Source organism: Mustela nigripes, chromosome 5, assembly GCF_022355385.1.
Source record: "Mustela nigripes isolate SB6536 chromosome 5, MUSNIG.SB6536, whole genome shotgun sequence".
Classification (NCBI taxonomy): Eukaryota; Metazoa; Chordata; class Mammalia; order Carnivora; family Mustelidae; genus Mustela; species Mustela nigripes.
This window is the reverse complement of record NC_081561.1, coordinates 62,610,942-62,629,107: the sequence shown is the minus strand read 5'-3', so window position 1 is coordinate 62,629,107 and position 18,166 is coordinate 62,610,942. Positions and strand designations below refer to the sequence as shown.

Here is an 18,166-nt window from a genome sequence, read left to right as displayed (position 1 = left end):
TGGACTGGAGCGTGTAGTTATAGACTGCCAAATGTTGATTAATTAAGCCGATGTTTGGATTAGTTCTGCCTGATAGTTTCATTAGGGAAAATGACTGAAAATGTGGAATAAAATAGCAAGAGGGAAGAGAAAGCCTCATCTTGTAAGTGAGACCTAAGACCGAGAAATCCACCTGTATTCATCAGTGTGTATATACGTGCCTGTCTTTTCAAGTGTCCCAGCAGAGGATAGGTCACAACCAATAAGGGTAACAAGTAGTTAATAGGAATTCTACTCCAGATATCAGTTCCTCTCCTGATTCCACCATTGGTCCTGACCTCCCTGGGCCAATTCCCCGGGTCAAATTTCTAAATGTTCATTGAGCCTTTAGCCCTTGAACCAGAGGCTGCCCAACTACCTTGGGTAACTGTCTGTGGACTCTGAGAAATTGCTGGGCAAAACCCAACTGGGAAGGTTCATGTTACCACCCAGAACCTGCTGCAAATGCTGGGTGAAAGGGAAGAGTCTTGGAGAAGCAGGAAGATATTTGCCCCAACTTGAAGGGAGTCAATGTTGATGAAAATGTGAGTCAATGTCAAGTGTCATGTGCTTTTAAGGAATTGTATTTAGGCTAACACCTCACATACCCTTCCCCCCCACCCCAACTTGTCTCCTCTGCAAGAGGAGCAAACAAACACCTCTCAGTTCTTTTCTCTGTACTGTTTTACTTCCATTTCCTGTAAACCCAAGAAAGCTGTTTAACATGCTTGGAGGTAAGTAGGTATGTCCTTCTGGGCCATCTACAATTGAGCAGGGCTGGGACTGGGACGATGCTTCCTTCTCTTGCCTGGAGGGTGAGAGTGGTTAGTTAGCTGAGCAGAGAGACTCAGTGAAACTTGGTTAGCTTGTGAGCAAGCTGTAAACCAATACCAGAAAGCACCTGCAATACAAAAGGGAAATGAGAGTTTCTTGCAACTGTATTAAGTGACTTCTAAACCCTCAAGGAAAGAGTAGATTTGGTGTAATGCATGTCTGACCTACATAAAGTAAACATATAAGCAGGCATGGCTTTCCTGATCACAGATATGAGAGATAATGAAGATGTGTGTAGGATTTGGAATCAGATGGACCTGGGTTTGAGTTCTGGCTCCTTTTCTCCTCAGTGTGACTGTCCTGGTTGAGTTCCCTCAGAAATAGAAACCAGTTTAAGGACCTGTGGATTATATGGCATCGATCTCAGGAGAACCCAATGCAGAGTAGGAATGGAAAAAGCCAGCACAAGGTACTCCAGAGAGCAGGTTACCCTGGGGATACCAGGGCTTCCCCTCAGGGTGGACCTCTGGGAGATGTAGCCGGTGCTTCAGGGTTGTCCTCCAGAGAGGTGAGGAAGCTGGGATATTGACCCACCAATCCTCATCCTTTATTGGCTGAGGGCTGCTCCCAGGGGTCTTACCTGCACCCAGGTCAAGCAGCCTCTCTTGCACCAAGTGTACATGGAAAGCCATCATTGTGTGACAGAAAGGCACAATAGCCTCTGATACACCTTTGCATAAATTCAAAACTCTGACATCTCTGCATAAATTAAAGAAAGCAGATAAATTATCATGCATATTCTGATGAGAAAGTCTGATGCTTAGTGCAGAGAGTTTCCTTATGAGGGAACAAGCTTCAGGATCTGGTTTCTAAAACCCATAGCCTTGGGCAGACAACTGAAAGCCTGAGCACCGTTGGGCCTCTCAAAGCCCCAGCCTCCAGCAAATAGAATGAATTTATTTAGGCAATTTCACCTCACCAGGGCCAGAATGCAAAGTTTGCGCCCAGATACCAAGCTGTAGCATCTCCCTTCCCAGAAAACCTCCTGTGCTTTGAGTGGTGAAAGAGTAAGGCAGATATGGAATTGAGTCTACCAGATGACCCAGTTGCTGTGTGGCCTCAGGAATGTTGTATAACCTTCCTGGGCCTTATTAACTTCATTCCAGTCCCACAGTAATTCGTACAGTCTTCTCAGAGGTGTGACAAGGACTGTTTCAGGCAAGTGATTTAAGTAGGTGTATAGACACAGGCCCAGAGGAATGAAAAGTGCCTTTTCCCCCTCCCTGGTCCTCAGGCCTACCCCCTCCAGGATCCAGACCCCTTGGCCAACCTCCATCCTTCATGCTGATTTGTGACCTCCTCAAGGACAGGGGAATTCCAGTTCTGCCTAGGCCAGGAGGCATCAGCATTGCCCAGACCTGGCCTGTGCTTTGTCCCTGTGAGGCTAAGATGTGGCCCTAGGACAAGCAAATAGCTAGTCAGTGCAGGGAGCAGAGGCAGCAGGTGTATGGGGAAGCCCCACGCAGTCAGGCAGGCGGGGTTTTGTTGCCTCATTCAGCTCTCCTGGCCCCATCCTGCCGGGATTTATGCACCATGCTTCCCCAGGCGAAGGAAATGGGCTCTGCTGCATTTGTGATTCTTTAGCAGGAAACTATAGCTCAATCAAAGAGGAAAACTCCTAAAAGGAATGGTCTCCCTCTGTCCTTTCTTTCTCTCTTACACACGCACGCACGTGCACTCACACACACAGCACTCCAGGGAGGAGTGGAGAGAGACGCAGAGGCAGATTGAATAGACAGACAGGGTACAAATGGAGATGAAAAGGAGGAGGTAGAGGGAAGCAATGAGAGGCGCCCGGGCTCTCGGGGCAGAACAGGACAAGAAGGCAAGAAGGAAAGTGTGGAGGTGTGCCCTGCCCCCACCAGAGAGAATGGGTGGAGGGGGCCGCCAGGTTGGGGGGAGGGGGAGGGTGGTGCCAGAGGCAGCCCTGAGGGCACTGCGTTCAGGCTGTGAGTATTACATCCTAGTGGTAGCAGTGACGCAGAGTGTGCGTTGCGTGTGTCTGTGAGTGCGAGCGTGAGTGTGGTGCATACACCTCTGGGTAAGTGTGTGCCCATGAATGTTCCCGGCACAGAAACAGCTTGGGCACTAAGACGGGAAGCAGATGGCCTGGGAACAATGCAAGGGGCTGTTGAGGGACCTTATTGTCCCCAGCCAGCCAGGGTCTGCTTCCCCGGAGACCCTCAAACAGTACTTGCTGAGTGACCACTGAGTGTTGCTACTAAGTCCCTTCCCAAGGGAGTGGGCCCCGGGTGGGGCAGTAAATGCAGGCCCACCCTCCCCTCTCCACTTCTTCACACTTCCCATCCCGGCAAAACCCATCAATAATGACAAAGTGCCAGGCTGCTTGCCCGGAGGCCCGGGGCTGGGATCCATGCTTCTCTCTTGGGGGTGCTACCGACTTCCCTTCTCCCTGAGTAAAAATTAGCTGTGTTCAGATCCACACTTCCCTGCTAGACTGAAGCCACCCTGAGGGCACGCCCCATCTATTATTTATCTTTGTTTCACCCATTGTGCCCAGCACAGCAGCAGGTGCTCAATAAAGTTTTGTTCAATAAATGAGCTGCAGGGTGGTATCCATCATGAGTCCCAGTGCATGCTAGCGGGCTGTAGGGTCTCCACACAGTCTCTCAGCCCACTGCGCTTTTTTCCCCCTCCCTCCTTTCTTCCTTTGCTTCTTTCCTTCCTTCCTTACCTTTTTACCAGAATTTCTCAGAATTCTAGAACTATGCTAGATGATTCCTATGGGGCTTAAAGGTACTATTCCTTTGGTCCCTTTGACATTCTGTGTCCAGTTCTGGACTTCACCCTTCTGAACGGGCTCTGGGGGGGGGGGGGGGGGATCTTGAGGGGAAAGTTGCTTTCCAGCTGATTTCAATTATCCCTAAAAAAGAAGGACTGAAAGGAGGGAGGGTGGGAAGAGAGGAAGGGTTATCAAGGTAGGCCCAAAAGGATCACAAAGGCTCTTTTTTTTTTTTTTTAAAGATTTTATTTATTTATTTGAGAAAGAGGCAGTGGGAGAAAGCATGAGCGAGGAGAAGGTCAGAGGGAGAAGCAGACTCCCCGCGGAGGTGGGAACCCGATGCGGGACTCGATCCTGGGACTCCGGGATCATGACCTGAGCCGAAAGCGGTCGTCCAACCAACTGAGCCACCCAGGCGTCCCCAAAGGTTCTTTTTTTTTTAAATCATTATTATTATCTTTAATTTTTTCGGTGTTCCAAGATTCATTGTTTATGCACCACGCCCAGTGCTCCATGCAATACGCGCCCTCAAAGAGGGAGGCCAGAAAGTCAGAGTGGGAGGAGGAGAGGAAGTAGGAGGGAAGGGGCAGGAGTCAGGGCTTCCCTAGAAGCTCAAAATGCAAGGAAGCACATTCTCCCAGAGCTTCCAAGAGGAGCACAGCTCCTTGGCACCGTGAGTGCAGACTTCTCCAGAAACCTACAATGATGAATTTGTGTAATTTCGAGTCACCAGGTTTGTGGGAATTTGTTCCTGCAAAGCAGGAAGCAAGCACAGTGCACGTGATTTCTGCCCTCCAGACCCGGACCACTAGACTGCAGGAGCCAGCCCTCCAAGTTGCCCAGACCCCATCACAGTATTGTCAGATCCCCAGTTTCTTTACCGATAAATGGGGATGGTGCTACATAACACACAAGTTATAAATATTAAACTTCTGCTGATGAAGAAGAGTCTCCAAAGTGCATGGCATAATCGTTCATTTTCTTTTTAATTTAGTAAGGTACTGACGTGGTCAGGTGTGTCTCTGAGCACGCACTCCCTTTTTCACAATCACTTGATGCGGGGCCTGACTCAGCCCACATATAAAAATCTGCTTGTTCTCCCTACTGGCTGATGGTGATACGGACCTTCATTTGACAACAAAGAGCCCTATTAACTCATTTGCAAAGCAAGGGGATGGATCTAAATGTCTCCTGAGGGCCCCACCATCCACTTCTTCGATGGTCCATGTGCTTAACATGGAATGCTCACTAAGCATTAAGGCCACAGTATGAACACCAAACAGCCCTTGCCTTTGAGGTGCTTCCTGTCCAGCTGGGGGGATGTAGGCTACCATCTCTACGTGCTGTCGATCCGTGATGTGACAGAGCATTCTGGATTCAGGATGCACCTGAGCAGTGAATATACCACCAAAGAATAAAAACGTCAGGCACCTGGGGACAGAGGGTCACGGGGGAAGGGCTGTCTGGACCTCACCACGTGTGTTCCCTTGCATTCTAAGGAGCTGAAAATTTCTTCCTTTTCTATAGACCTCCAGGGGAAAGGATCCATGGTGGCTCCATGAATGATTTTCTAATGATGGACCCCTGGAATATTCCTTGGGTCTGACCAACATCTCTTGACATGGAAACACTTTTCAAGAGCCAGTTCTACTCAGAAGGCAACTTCCTCCCTTTGGGGTGGGGACAGATTAGAAAGCAAACTGGAAGGGGTCATGGGCATTTCCAGACCAGGGAATGACATGGGTTTCAGGGAGTAAAGGGCATTAGGGACTTTGCTGCTAGGACATCTCTGAGCATATCTAGGTGTGCCCCTACTGAAGCATCACCGCTAGAGGAGCTCCTTAGATGGTCTCCTGGAAAGGACCTTCCTTTGAACCAGGGGCCTCTGTCCCAGCACTTCCCAACACTGGGCTCTGGAGACCACAGAGAGCACAGTGAAGGCGGCCTGGGTGAGGTGTCCTGGCAGGACCCAGACCTCTCCTTCCCCAACTGAGGGGGAAATCCCTCAGGGCAGAGCAGAGGTAGCCAGGAGCAGGCTTCCTGATCATCTTCTTGTTTGCAAGGAAACAAGGAAAGGGCAGGCCCACTGGAGGGGCAAGCATGCCCTTTCCCTCACAAGAGGGTGAGGCTCTTGGTTCCCATTTTAGATGGAGACCGCATCATAAGGTTAAGCAAGTCTCCTGAGGGAGGAGACACGACACCAGAGCTCTTGGTCAGCCAAAGGGTTAAACCATTCAGCAAACCCTGAAGCATGTCTCTCTGTGTCCCAGGCCGTGGGCCAGGCACAGAGCTGCACATAAAAACTAGGTACATTCCGGGCGCCTGGGTGGCTCAGTTGGTTAAGCAACTGCCTTCGGCTCAGGTCACGGTCCCGGAGTCCCGGGATCGAGTCCTGCATCAGGCTCCCAGCTCCATGGGGAGTCTGCTTCTCCCTCTGACCTTCTCGCCTCTCATGCTCTCTCTCACTGTCTCTCTCTCAAATAAAGAAATAAAATCTTAAAAAAAAAAAAAAAAAAAAACTAGGTACATTCCCTCCCCTCTGTTCTCTAGCAGAGTAAGGCAATCATATCCTAAGCTACCAGCAAGGCCGAGCACCTAGGTACACACAAGGAAGATACAATCCCTGCCATTAAAGGTTTATCACCTAGTTCATTCATTCAAAAAATCTTATTTGGGTACCAACTACTGAGGTGCTGGGTTAGGCCTTGGGATTGGGAATCACAGCTGAGTTAGATAGTCACTACCTTCGAGGGACTCACCTTCTCTCTCCCAGCCTGAAGAGCCCTTGCTGGGTTCTCAGGTATAACTTTGGTATTCTGAAACTTGAGAGGTCATCTGGTCTACCTTCCCATTCACTGCATGACCAGGGTGGCCATGGGGGTCTTCCAACCAATGTGATGTATTTGGAGGCTGTTGGGCAGCTTCTCTGAGAAAGCTTCTGTGAAAAGGACAGGCCCAACACATCTCCCCACTGTCTGGTTTTAGGCCTTCTTATTATGCAGATGTGACATCTGGATAAACAGAAGCTATCTTGTAACCCTGAGGATGAAGGCCTCAAGCTACAGAAGTGAAGAGGAAAGACAGAAGGGGTCTGGGTCTCTGATGGCAACATTGAGGTGGGTGGCCTCTGTATAAGATATCTACCGCTGCACAATAAAACACCACCCCCAAAACATACATACACACACACACACACACACACACAGAGTTTCTGTGATTCATAAATCTGGGCAGAGCTTCTCTGGTGCTTCTGAATCAGGGTCTCTCATGAGGATGTAGTCAAACTGAGAGCTACAGTCATCTCAACTCAAGGCCTGACAGAGCTGAAGATTCAGCTTCCAGACTCACTGGTTTCTTTCTGGCAGCCGGCTTCCCATGACCTGTGCCTTTCCATGGGCTGTCTTAGTATCCTCACGGCGTGGCAGCTAGTGGTCTGAGGATGGGCCAGAAAGCTCCCAAGATAGAAGGCACAGTCTTTTCCTAGCTTCACCCTGGAAGGGGTAGGGTGGCAAGAATGAGGAGTGGGGTCACCCCGTGAATGAGGAGGGGGGTCACCAGGAGCAATCAGAGGCTACTCACCACACCTCCTGCCTTCAAGCTTCCTGCCAAGGAGCACAAATAACCCCCGTACTCCTCATGCCATGACTAGTTGGATTTTCTGTATTTAAGTTAAAAGCATTCCTGATTGTCATGGCGGTAGTTTCAATGTAGGCAGCGCTCACTAAGTGCCAAGCACTCCATGCAAAGCTTTACATTTAAAAACTCATACATCCTTGTAATAACCCTCTAAGGAAGGTACCACTATTATCCCCACTTCACAGATGAGAAAACAGAGTCACAGACAGGTTAAATGATGTAGAGCCAGGACACAGGAAGTCCATATGTCCATCCAAGACTTCTGTCTCCTGAACCCACACTTGGAAGTGAACCCCATGATTCTCACATCAATAAGTGCCCCCAAAATCCTGACCTGTCATTTGGGTTTCAAAAAATTGGCCCTTGGAGGTACATTCCCTGATCCTGCTGACCCCCCCAGGGGCCCCCAGCTGTAGGCACAGCACTCTCTTCTCTACTGTGGCTTGCGTGCTTCCATGAGCTCTCCCTGCACCCAGCTGCAAATAGTCGATTGCATGGCTGTCTTTTTTCTGGATGGAGAGCTGAGGCCTCCAGGTCAGGTGGGAAGGAAGGTGAGCTTGGGACACAAGCCTCCCTGTCTGTGTGTAGGCATGAGTGTGAGCACTGAACAGCAATGACCACGTGTCCTTCATCTTTTCATCCCCAGCTGGCTCAGGCGCTTGAAAGATGTCAAATGAATGAACATACAACAGATGAATATATGAATGGATAGGCAGTTAGATGGTAGACCCACCACCTTTCCAGGGCCTTCCCTGAAAAGTTTTATAGTCATACTTGCTCATCTGTCCAACAGTGGCTCTCCAATCTCCAGCAGGATCCTCTGGAAAAACTGTTAAACAGACAGAAGAAAAATAGGTAACCCTTGTCAACCCCTTCCTCTGTGTCGGGGTCCTTTGTGAGCACTCTGATTATCTTAGCACATTTCATCCTCACAACCACCCTCCTGGATAGCTCTTGATGTTATCCGTACTTCTACAGGTACAGAAGCTAAGGCCCAGAGAAGATAAGTAACTGGCCCAAGGTCGCCCAGCTGGTAAGGGGAGGAGCTGGGATTTGAACTCGGGCAGTCTGACTCCAGAGCCCGTGCTGATAACTATGCACAGTACTGTACTCTTTTTGCATTTCCTCCTTGGAGATATTACAAAGTGGTCCCTGGATACTTTGAGGGAAGTATCTTAGAGAAATTTGCGAGACAACACTACCTAGTAGAAAAAGTGACCCCAGGCTGGGAAGAAGCTGCTAAGGCAGACTCAGGGAATGCAGGGAGAAGCCTTGTTCTCTGCTAAGCCCTCCCTTGGAGAGCAGGATGAGCAAGATAACACAAGCTACTGCCCCTCATATCTTTTGTCTGAGGCACCGGGCAAGGCAGGTGAGGAGGTGTGACTCCCCTCGATCCCTGGGACATGCCAGCAGAGACCTTCTGGGGTGAGGCAGAGTGGGAGGATGCAGGCTTCTCCCCCACTGCGTGCTGGGGTGGCCCAGGGGCCTGATGTGTCACTGTGTGGCTCCCATGCAGGCTGTGGAGGAGATGATCTGTGGTTCTCTTGAGGCCCCCTGAGTGCAGGAATGTTTAAAGACCTTAAATAAATTCCCGTCTAATTTCAACTTGCTCCCATCTCCAGCTCCTGCCCTCAGCCAGAGCATGAAATGAGCAGGCGGGGTTTTTCCTGCGCCACATCTTCCCCAGGGGACCCACTCCACGACCTAGCAGGTCTTTTCCATACCAAATATCTGTGGCCCCAGTCTCTCTCCCTCCCTCTCCCCCTGGGGGGATGGTGGCTGGGGCGTGCTGAGCTCTCTGTCCCAGGCTCCTACTCCATCTGCACGTGTTGAAGAATAAGGCCGTTGTCAAAACTGTGCCATTTCCTAAGGCAGGTGACCTCCAGAATTAAACTGAGGCTTTTCATCCTTCCTGGGCTCTCAATGTCTGGGAACCATAGAAGGAAAGGATTATCCCAGGTCCCTGACCATCGGGGAAAGTGGGGGCTTCCTCCAGTGGTTCTAGGCATTTCTCACAGGGGTGGGATCTTTCTTAACAAGGATGAGATACTTGTGCCTGGCTTGGGACACAACTATAGCTCCTAGAGCAAGAGGGCTGAAAAAGGCACTGCCAGAGACCAAAGCTCCAGGGGTGTCCCTCAGCTCCCCCAAGGCATTCTGCAACAGACAGGGACCAGTGTGGGGGCACAGGGATGAGCAGGAAGAAGAGCCTGCATCTGGTTGCAAGTGTACCTGAGGCCACCGGAAGTAGCTGATGGATACAGTCACCTGTCATGCTGTGCTGACCCTGGAGGACCAGCTGCTCCCTCTCTGAGTGCTGGTGGACATTTGGAGCAGCCCACCTTGTGCAAATCGGACTTCCCAAGGTGACCAAGAGAGTGTTCATTCATTCACTGCACAAAACTTCATTGAGTGCCTTCTTGATGTTTGGAGATATAGCAGTGAGCAAATCAGACACAGAGCCTGCCCTGTGGAGCTTGTAGACAGCTGAAATGTCCATCAGTGCTGAGGTCCTCACTGTATACAAGGAAGGGGAGGGAAGGCATGTTGGTATTTCACCAGAGACCTGAAGGCGGTGAGGGGTAGGCAAGCCCTAAGGGTATTGGGCATCATGGAGAGTGGGGAGGTGTGCTTGGTGCTAGAGGAACAGCAGGGAGGGGGCCAGCATGGTTAGAGCAAGGACAGTGAGGACCCTGATCAACAGTGCAGGGGCAGCTGGGGCAGGGCAGCACCTGGGGGAGCCCCTACTCCACAGCCGTCTGGAGAGTCTCACTCCCCGGAAAAGCAAAGCAAAGCACAGAGGGCCAATAACTCCAGCATCTGCTGCTAATGCCCCCTCTCCAGGATAGGACCCATAGATCACAGTGAGGGGAATTAGCACTGTGCCAATGAAAACCCCCTCCAGTGTGGTTCTTCCTGCTCTGCCCTCCCCCATGGCCCGGGGGTGGGGGACAGCCAGGCTGTGGCCCCTCCTCTGCTTGGAAAGCCAGAGGAGACAAATGCTTAGAAACAAAATACACTTCCACACTCTCTGAAGTCCTCAAGTGCACATGGGGACCGAGGAAGATGAAAATGGAATCTCTGGAGGGTCAGACTCCAACAGGTAGTCCAAGGAAGGGAAAGGGGGATGCAGCCCACCTTGGTGTGTTTTCTTCCAGTCCTTTCTCAGGCAGAGTGAGTCTGTACGGGATCAGATGACTCATTCAAACTGGGTGATTTGAGGAGCAAGGGACTGTTTAAAAAAGTGGGGGCAGGGTTTAAGGACAGGAACTGAGCAGGGCCACCCACCTGAGCTGGCTCCAGCAGGTGCTGCTAACCCCCCCCCCCCCAAGACAGGAAGAAGTGGGCTAGGAGGAGCAGTTAGCAGAACCTGGGAAGCAAAGGTCTGTTGGGGGCTGCCCTGGGAGAGCACAAGCCCACCTCATCGTCCTGTCGCCTTCCTATCCCCTTCTGGGACTTCTCGTCAGCTGGACCCCCTGGAAGCCAGAAGACAGGGAGCTGGATGTTGCAGTCCAGACAGGGGAGCCCCCTTGCAGGAAGAGAAGGGTGGAGTGTGGGCCTGAAGGGTAAAGAGAAGGGGTCCGCACACAGATTATAGATCTTTTTTTAGGAGAACATCGCAAATGCTGTTTGATGGCCTGATTTCCTTCGTGAACAAACACCACACCAGATGAAAAGGGAACTTGCAACTCTAAGGAGGGCTCCCCATTAGCCAGCCTACCCTGTCTCACAAGGGGAGCTCTTTCAGGGAGCTGCTGTGGCTCATTACGCTAACAACCTTCTTATTTATCAGAATTCCCAGTGCTTTTCCTTCTCCTGCCTCCTAACGAGTAAATAGCCTGTCCCTGCAGAAGGAATGCAGAGATGGTCAGAGGTAGAGCTGGGGCTGCCAGTGGCATCCTTCCCACGGAACAAGGGGCATTCCAGCCAGCCTCTCCCAGACCCTGGGTGCATGCAGTCACAGGGGCTCCTGTGCAGAGTCCGGTTCTGTAGCTCTGGGAGGAGCTGACATTCGGCATTTCTAACAAGCTTCTGGGGGGTGGGCACTGATGTAGTGGCTTCTGACTGCACTTTGAACTGCAAGGTTCTCTAGAAGCTTTGACACCTGTGCTCTCAGGCCTGGGGACGGGAGAAGCTGGAGTCATCACCAGCAACTGACTTCATATCTTTCTCCCCAAACCCAACATGTCCATGGCCTGAAGTTCTACCATTAGAGTTACTTCTGTGGGATTTTTGCAGTAAATAAATTCAAGTTCTTATTTTGGAAAGATAAATTATAAGTTCCTTAAACTCCTTGGATATGCTCTAACTACCTACTCAGATTAATCTCACGACACAAAGCAGGGCACCAAAGGGAAGGGACAGAGAGCCAGTACGTTCTGATGAGGGGAGCAGGTGGGGTAGGACACATTTCCAGGCCGGGCAGACCCAGCTGGGTTTCCCAGGGACAAGGCCCAAAGAGCCACATCAGTAGGGCTGGGATGCTGAAAGTCTGGTTCACCCAGCCCATTATTTTTCCTAGAGCCGGGTGCACAGACAACCTGTTCCCACAGGCCCCACCTTCCTATTATTAGAAGTCTTCTTTTTTAACGATTCCACACCTGGATAATTTTCTTCCTTTAGGACTTGGCCTTTCCCACCATCAGGAATGAAGGAGGAGGACTTGGGATTTCTTACCTCTGCCCACAAACAGTGACAGCCCTGCAAGGCCAGTGTACACTCTGCCTTGGTCTGCACTATACAAGCCCCACTTACCTTCCTACACACAGTAAGCCCCCAGAAATGTTTGTAGATTGAAAGCGTGCTTGTAGGACAAGGTCCTTCTCCATCAACTCTCTGGGGCTTCTTGAGGGGCAAGTGAAGCACGACAGGGCAGTGATTGAATTGATTGAAGCCTGGGACTTGAGTACCAGGAGGAAAGGAGCTTCTTTCTCTAAGTCTCGAAGATGCTTAATCATGGAACCCAAACACCTCATTTTAAGGGTGAGCCAAGTGAAGCCCAGAGAGGGGAAGGGGTTTCCTGAAAATAACACAGCACGTTGGTGGCCACAGTGGGGAGCCCTGGGTCTTGGACTCCTAGTCCAGGCTGTGTCTCCATCACCACTCCCATTCTGCATTCATTCAGCAGTTTTTTATTGAGGAACCACTATATTCCAGGAACTGTTCCAAACACCAAGGACTCGGCATTAACGCGAAAATGGGGTCCATACCTTCATGAGCGCACATTCTGGGGGCGGAAGCAGAAATGAGCAATAGCAGCCATGAAGAAAATAAACAGGCTCATGAGCTATGAAGTGTGTAGGTGGTGGAGGGGGGTTCAGCGGGTGGGGGGTGGGTGAGGGTGGCAAAGAAAAAGTGGTTTAGCTGAAGCTCTCAACTGAGAAATATGCCCGGGGAGATACCTCTAAGTGATTCCTTGCTCTCCACATTCTGTTGTGTATTTCCCACCATTTTCCTGTTCCCTCCTCACCCTGTCCTGAAGCCATTGGTTAGATTACTATTGTCCCATCTTCCTCTGGTCACCTGTGACCCTCTTACCAGCCACCAGCTGGTCCGGACCCACAGCCTGAGCCACAGATGACTTCAGCTTCCAAGGTTCCTCAGTGGTCCTGCCTCCTTCAGTGAAACAACTGGAAGAGTGTTAATATCATGCTTTAAGTCCCAAACCACCATTTTACAGAAAAGGATCCTGAGGCCCAGAGAGGTCAAATAACTTGCCCATGGTCACACAGTACTTGGCAGAGTTTCTCGTTGTCTCTTGCATTTTCCTCCTCTATTTCCTGCCAACCCTTCAGGAGTCACCGTGACTCTCAAGGCATGTTAAGCAAACTTTCATCCTTGGTCCCCTTCCCCCCCCCTCCCCCCGCCCCCAAGGAAACCAGAGAGGAGCTGTGTGCAGTCCCTCTGCCATCTTGTGGCTGCTCCTCAGAATGTCACCTGTCCCGCTGCTTTGGAAAAGCTGCCACAGCATTCTCACTGTGATCTTTGCGCCCCTCTCTTTCCCCACTTACCTTCCTACAGCACAGCTTCGCCCACCCACGCAGATACTCATCTCTAAGAAAGAAGCCGAAGCTTAGGGTCAGGCGCCACCCTCAGCGTCTGGGGACAGGACCTGGCAAGGTTACCTCTCCTTCTGTGTTGTTTCCTCATCTGTAAACGAGGGCAACAGGTTCCCCCCACCCACCTCCCCAGCAGTTGCCAGTGGGAACACAAATGCACAGAGAGTGCTTTGAGAGGTGAAGCCTGTGCAAATTGGTCATCATCATCTGCCCAGCGCCCCCCTGTCATTTAGCAGAGACCTTAACCCACCCAGAAGTCACCCAGAACAAGCGGGTGTGGCAGGTGGATTCTACTAACCTGATCTCCCACACATGCGCCAGATGCGTATACAGCACTCAAGACCTTCTTTGCTGCTTGAGGTAGGATTCATCCTTCAGTTTTTCGGTCCGGCCTCTGTCAGTATGTCTGTCTGTGGTATGCGGAAGTCACGTTGTCTGGGTAATTCTTGTGGGGCCCTGTGCCAGGTTCTGTGGGGTGACAGGGGTCTCTGGGATGCTGCCTGTGCTCTGGAATGTCCCCTGAATTTATCCCCTCAGCACATCCTTTGCCAGAGGGCCTTCTCTACCTGCTGGAGCCCACTTTGTCACCTGTTGAGAGGCCCAGAAGTTCCTGGGAATAGATGCCACCTGAGAGCAGCCATCAGTCTGTGACTAAGGGTATTGTGGATAAATGTCCCAGCTCCTCCCCCGGCTTCCAGAGCACCCCCATGGGACTAAGCCCTTCTCACCCCTGGGGGAAGCTGACTTGATGACAGTCCCCTTATTGATATTTCCCTCCTCTGCCTCACCCCCTACTCTCCTGGAGTGTCCTTCACCTCTAAATAAACTACTTACACTCAAATCTTCATCTCAGAATTAGCTTTAGGGGGATCCCAAGCCAAGACCCCAAGATAATCCCAACGATCAGGACCCACGACCGTGGCCAAACTGCCCCTGGTTTTGTCATTGACCAACTCTTCCCCGCTACGACCAGAGTGAACAAAGGCAGAGAAATTTCTTCCCCAAAGACTTGCAAAGGGCTGGAATTCATGCCTTTCCACCTCTCTCTTCTTTATACTTCACCCCCCTGGCACACTATTTCTATTAATGGATTCTCATATTTTTACTGAGCATTTACTGTGTCCCAACCCCTGGACTAGAGAAAGTTGTGAGTAAGGTTTCTTCGGACCTTGTAGAATTGGCAAACTGGCGGTAAAGGCAAATACTAAGTCCACACAAAAATGAAGGGGCCACAACGTAAAGGAGAGGTTGCTATGGGATGAAGTGTGGGGGTTGGGGGTTTCTATTCCAGTGGAGAGAAGCAAGGGTAGCTTTCATTGAGGAAGGGCCACTCCAGGGGGGGACCTAGAAGAAAAGCAACCAGCCAAGCGAACACTGAATGGGAACGTTCCAGGCAGAGGACCACACCTGGCACAGAGGCCCTGACGTGGGACGTAGATGTGCTCAAGGGACCAAGAAGCCAGTGTGATGAGCTGGAAGAAACAAGAGGTGCATTCAGCCCACCATGTAGGGGCCAGGTCACACTGGGCCTCAGACGCCTTCACTTTTGCATTGCACTCTATGTGCAAAGAGAAATCCGCGCCAGTGTCATAACATGTCAGTTTGGAAAAGGTCTGCCTGGCTGCTGGGGGACACCTCATTGGCAGGAAACCTGCTAGATGCAAGGAGATCTGTCTGGGGACCATTGCAATCGTTCAGAGGAGAAAAGCAAATGATGGAGACTAGGGTCATGGAAATGCATGGAGATGAAGAGAAACTAAAAGAATTTCACCAATAAATCAATAAACTCAAGACAACAAAATGAGTGATAGGAGGTGAAAGTTTTAAGTATTTTCTAAGTGAAACCTAAGAGTGACCCATTATTTAAGGATTGAAAGTAGAACAAAAATACAAGCCTTTTTAGATACCAAAAACCAAAAAGATATATTTAATTCCTCACCCCCTGCTAAGGAGGGAGCAACTGAAATGCGGGCATATAAGGACATTCTCTTTTTTCTCTACACACACATGCACACAAGCATATATGTGCACACATGCGTGCACACACATACACACATCTGCGAACAGGTGCACACACACGCACACATAGCTCAACACACACACACACACATAGACACACACACACACACATTGACTAGGAACCTGTTAAAATCACACCAGGAGATAATCAACAAAATTCAGACTGTGTGAAACTCTCCAGGACAAATAATCCAAACTACTAATTTAAAAATTGGATCGAGATAAAAAGATGTAGGAGAACATATAAAGTAAAAGAGATTCAAAGGACAAGTCAGCCAACCACAACAGATGAATCTTACTTGAATCCCAATTCAAACAAACAATCTGTAAGAATTTTTTTTTTTTTGCCCCAGGTCAGTTATGGAAATATAAACACTGACTGGATATCTTAAGAGATTGTTGAAAAAAATAAGCATGATACTGGTAAGATGGTCATGTTTTAAAAGGAGTCCTTACCTTTTACAGAAATATACCAATATAAATAGGTAAAATTGTATGATGTCTGGGGTTTGTTTCAAAATACTCTAAAATGAGAGACTGACTAAAGCTATACATGAATTAAGTCACTACGTGCTGACAATTGTTGAGATGCGTGATGGGTTCACTGGCTTTCTCATATTTTTTTTCCTCTATTCTTACAGATCTTTTAAAAAGTCCATAATAAAAGTGGTTCATAGAACCAAGGGGAATGAGATTTGAGAAAGGTCTTAAAGGCAGAATTGATAAAATATGATGTTGGATGATGTGGGATCTGGAGGGAACGAAAAGTATCTAGAACGACACCCTTGACTCTAGCTTGTGTAACTCTTCACATAGGGTTGTTATTAGTCACCTTGGGTTGCCATAACAGAATACCAACTATTGTGTTCCTTAAACAGCTGAGATCTCTGTGCTTACCATTCTAGAGGCTGGGAAGTCTCAGATCAAGGTCCAGCAAGATAGGTTTCTAGTGAGACTTTTCTTCCTGTGTTGGAGATAGCCACCTCCTCACCATGTCCTCACATGGCAGAGAGAGAGAAAGAGAAAGAGAGAAAGAGAGAGAGAGATCTGGTGTCTCTTTCTCTTCTTTTAAGGGCACCAGTCCATTAGTCAGGGCCCCAATCTTAGAAACTCGTTTGATCTTAATTACTTCCTACAAACTCTGTCTCCAAACACAGCCACATTGGCAGGTAGGGCTTCAAGCTATGAATTTGGAGGGGACACAATTCAGTCCATAGTAGTGGTGTCCTTTGCTGAGAGGGGAGGACTAAGGAAGCACACTGGGGAAAGAGAGATAGTTCCTTGTCACAGGCAAGGACATTTAGATTTTCAAATAACACAGCGTTGGTCAAAGCTGCAGATGCCCTTTACCGTAATGGAGGTTTAAGAACAAGAATAACAGCAGTACGGATTTATTCCATATTCCCTCACCAGGAACTATGCCCAGCGCTTTTTAAGTCTCATCTCATTTGATCTTATAATCTTCATTTTACAGATGGCCGAATGAAAGCACAGAGAAGTCACCTATGCAAGGTCGCACGGCTGGCATACGGTGAATCAGGACCTGTCTGATGTAAGAACTCGTGTTTTGTTCTCATTCTACCACAGTGGAAAAGCTCTGACTCTGGGGACATAGAGGTTTGCATCGGGACCCTGGTTTTGCCATACACTTGCCAAATCAGAGACAACCTCTCTGAACTTCAGTATCTTCATCTGTAAAGTGCGTGTGTGGTGGGGGGTGTGTGATAATATCAACCTCACAGGCTTTAATGAGGACTCAGTAAAGTAGTACATGGACAGTGCTTGCCACGGAGGCCAGGGCAGCTGCTATTTTTTCTACTGTGATTTCTGTGGAATACCTTCATTTATCTTATATGTCTTCTTGAAAGTTCCCAGACCTGTAACTTTTTTGACATCTCTCAACCCCCTTGTTTACATTTATTCAACAGACCAATGGTCTGAGCTCCCTTTGGGTAGGGGTGGGGACAGGATGGGTAGGGCAGGACATCTGTCCTTCATGATTCCCTTCAATCACCCCTGACCGCCTGGAGGTACTAACCAGGATAAAATGACCATGCAGCTACAGCTTCTCAGATAGGCCTGGTTTCACATATCCGTTCCATCTTCACACCTCATATTCCCATTTGGGGGCTCATAAAATGTTCTGAGTATTTATAAATAATCCCCGTTTCTACCCCTGCTGTTGCAATGCAGCTCACTGGATGTCCTGCCCTACACAAACCTTCCAATCCTGACTGATCATTTTTCTAGGAAAGAGAGGGTGTTTCCCAGCCATGAGGCAGCAGAAAGAGCCCAAGTTGCTTAACAGCCAGGTCAGCTTGAGCCAGTGTCATGAGCTGACCAAGTCCCACATCTAGACCACAGCCTCTTCATGGAGGCTGCATGGACAGAACTCAGAGGGCCACCTCAGCCCTATGCTCTGAGCCTCTGTTGGGGCTAAGCTTAGGTAGTTTCCCACTGTGATTTTTTAGTGAGATGAGGAAAGTGTATGGCTCAATTACAAGGCTTGTGCCCTTACCCCCCCCCACCCCATCCTGAAAACATGCCTGTTTCTCTGTCAGAAAGAAAGCCTAGTGAGGTGAAAGGAGATGTATAATGCCTTGTAATTCTCCTTACAGCACAGATTTTCTGTGCAATTACCTACAGGGAACACGGGAGATTAGAAACACAGGAAATTTTCTGGGTGATGTGTCAAAGGCCTGACGTGTGAGCGATGAGATTTAGAAGGCTACATCCCCTAGGAAAAGAGAGAGTTTATCACCCATGTGCCCCGAGCTTGTTAGGTGCCTTGCACAAGTGCCCCCAAATTGCTGAGAAATAAGATTTTAAATATGCGAGCATTGTCCCTGCCTGTCTT

General features: G+C 49.4%; 1 long non-coding RNA gene across 1 annotated transcript in view; it reads right to left on the bottom strand.

Moving 5' to 3' along the window:
• Positions 1-10,373: 10,373 nt before the first annotated feature.
• Positions 10,374-18,166, bottom strand: part of LOC132017305 (uncharacterized) — a 39,229-nt gene continuing 31,436 nt past the window's right edge. Inside the window, exons 2-5 of the long non-coding RNA XR_009404228.1 lie at positions 13,589-13,758; positions 12,770-12,861; positions 10,652-10,790; positions 10,374-10,463 (exon numbers count right to left, since the gene is read on the bottom strand). This is a non-coding gene — a long non-coding RNA (uncharacterized LOC132017305). The remainder of the gene's footprint in view (positions 10,464-10,651; positions 10,791-12,769; positions 12,862-13,588; positions 13,759-18,166) is intronic.